A 3261-nucleotide genomic window follows, 5' to 3' on the forward strand; every position below is an offset into this window, starting at 1 on the left:
GTTGGGATGTACAAGTGGTTCATATTCTAAGGTTAAGCATCTCAGTAAATTACCTGTCACTTCCACCCTATTAGGGACAAGGGATGAGGAGTAGATCTGTGATTTAATCAGTACAGAGAACTACCAGATGAGGAAACTCTTTCAACCAATGGGTGTTGTCATCTTCTCTGCCCAGGGTCCCATAATCAGTATGTGTCAGAGGCATGACTTGAGCCCTGGTCTCCTTGTTTTTGTGGCCGCTCTCTACCCATTATACCAAGCGGCTTTTCCAGAGCAAGCTTCCGAGGTACACCCTAATTCTTGCTCTTTCTTCCACCAACAGTGTTCGTGTTCGTTTGTCTTATAACAAATTCAAATGTAAGCAAATTTTCCACAAGATGTCTTGTCGCTACATTGTTGTGATGAAAGCCAATCCCAAAAAACCCTGCCCTTATAAGTACAGGAAATAATGACTCCACCTTCTCCAATGTTGCTTCCAAAATCGTCACTTCCCAATGGACTACTCTTGAATTGTCTACTCTTGAAGCAATGGCCCTTTCCTGGGAATTCAGAACAGCAAGGGACTGGGAAGCACGTGGTCATGACCTTGGATCCTCATTCTATTGAAAGCATTGTCAAGTCTTAGACGCACTGATTCAGACCACAATGTGCCACCTCTTTGTCTTCTGAGATCCTCTAGGCATCTAGGTTGTGCCCATGCCTCCTGTAACCTGCTGTCTGTTGAATGATCAAATAAAATACATCTTACTATATCTGGAAATGGATTTGTTCTTTTCCTTTTTAAAAGTCAATGTCCAAACTCAGTATAATGGTGGGGTCTTTCTCTGGGGCTATCTGTAGGAGATCCACATTGGAGCTCAAATATTATATGCTTCTTTGCTCTACTCACTTCCCAAATCTATGTTTGAGAATCTTGGAACTACAGTCCTGGAAGAATCAAAATTTCAAATTACCCAGAGGTAATGGAAAGATACCTACCAAGTAGAAAGTGGCTATAGCATATTTACCGATGATAATGATGCCAAAGAATGAATGACTTTCAGGAGAATCAACTCCCAAGATTGGACAGTTTACTCAAGTTGAGATGTTGGACTACTGGAGCATAGATTATGGGCTATAAAAGTGGCACATCACTCAAGAGAAATACAGGGAGGAAGTTGTAAGGAGAGGACATTACTGGGAAATTATATGACAAGATGGGGAGTGTCCAGCCCAGCAATATGAGTGAATACAAAATCATTAATTAAGTACCTCCCGTATGCTAGGCATTGAACAACGTCCTGAGGATAGAAATACAAAATTGAGAAATATGTTCAAAAGCTTACCTTCTAAGGAAGGGATAAGCATATGTAAGGAAATGTGGGACCAGTTGAAAAAGTTTTGATCTGGAAAGTCATAGGGATTGTAAATAGTCTTAGGGCAGTCAGTAGTGACAGTGGTTTCCTAGAGTAGTAGGAGATTTGATTTGATTACCATTCCTTGTGCAAGAGCAAGAGGTAGAAAGCAGGGTCAGGAACTATGAGCATTCTTGACATGTTCTATTTCCTCTTGGCTGTTATTATAAAAATCATTGCAAATATCCTATATATATGTATGTATACGTATATACTTATATAGACACACACATACATATACAAACACACATATATTATACGCATATACATATATGTACATATATATACACTAATAATATACATATATAGGTATGCATATGCATATACATACATACATATCTAGTCTAGACCTGATTTCCTTCAGGAGCAACAGCCCCTTAGAAGAGAGAGGTTGCTAAGACCCAGTGTTAAGTAATAGGATTCATCATTGAAGGGAAATGAAGGCTTATTACTCAGTTTTTGTGAGGTAGGGTTTTGGGTTTCTTCTGAAAGTCGTCAAGTCCTCAAAGGGGCTCCTTGGTGAATTTCCTTTTGGGTTCCCTGTAGAGAGGCAGTATGATGTAGTGGACAGGGAGCAGGGCTGACAGGAAGTTCAGGGTTTGAGTACTACCTCTCACATATCCTGGTTGTCTGTCTTCTACTTACCTCTCTAGGTCTAAAAGTGGCAAAGGAGTCATCCCTCTGCCTTGGTAGAGACAGTTCCTCCTCTGGAGGCCCCACTGTCCATTAAATCACAGATATGTTATTTTTATCTCAATTTAAAATGCTAATTACCTCTATACTGCCATCCCCAAAGTCCATTGTCATAATGCCCCTCTCCAAACTGCTGCCTTCTACTCAACCATATCAGCAACAGGCTACCCTTTTCCCGACATGACTGCACCCATATTCAGGCAGTACTCTGTGCCAACATCATCATCCCTGTCAATTTCCCCACTTCTCTCCAAAACCTCTTTCACTCCCAAATGAATTTGTCCCAAGTACAAGAATTCAGAGTCTTTCACCTGGCTTAACAAACCAGGGCACGTGAATAGAATGGAACATTATTGTCCTTCAAGAAATGACAAATATGAAGAAATCAGAAAAACTTGGAAAGACCTGAATGAACTCATGCTGAGTGAAGAAAGCAGGCCCAGGAAAACTATGTCAAAACTGGTATAGTGATGGAAATGAAAGAAAAATCCCCTAAAAGTTGTCTGAACTTAGATGAAATGCAATGACCAATTTTGCTTCCAAAGGATGGGACACAAAATGTATTTATTAATACTAAGAATAGCATTAACATGCTATTATGCATTATGGTCTATGCAGTAAGAATAACTAGCATCTATACCGCATCTACTATGTGCCAGGCACTGTGCTAAGTGCTTTCCAATTATTATCTCATTTTATCCTCACAACCACCCTGGAAAGTAGGTGCTATTATCTCCATTTTCAATGCAGGAAACTGAGATAAACAGAGGCAAAAAGTGACTTGCCCAGGGCCACACAGTATTTGTCTCCTCTTGTCAGAAAAGTGGGTGACTATGGATGCAGAAGGTAAAATATACAGTGGTGCAGTGGGTATTTGGAGTCAGTATGACAAATGCTTGAACCATGCCTCAGCCACTAGGTTGTGCTCTCTGAACAAGCCAGAATCTTGGTAGGAGCTTGTCAAGGCCTCAGTTTCCTCATCTATAAAACGAAGGTACTGGACTCATTGACCTCTAAGTTCCTTTATAGCACTAAATTTATGATTTTGGGATCCTATGAGGCACAATTGTTTAACTGTGTTGGCTGGTTTTGTTTGACTATTTTATGTAATAATGGCACTTTTCCAACATTCTCTCATTTGACTTTTACAACAATTCTAGGAGGCTCTCATTGT

Source organism: Vombatus ursinus, unplaced genomic scaffold (genome assembly GCF_900497805.2).
Source record: "Vombatus ursinus unplaced genomic scaffold, bare-nosed wombat genome assembly UNPS02015129.1, whole genome shotgun sequence".
In the NCBI taxonomy this organism is placed as follows: Eukaryota; Metazoa; Chordata; class Mammalia; order Diprotodontia; family Vombatidae; genus Vombatus; species Vombatus ursinus.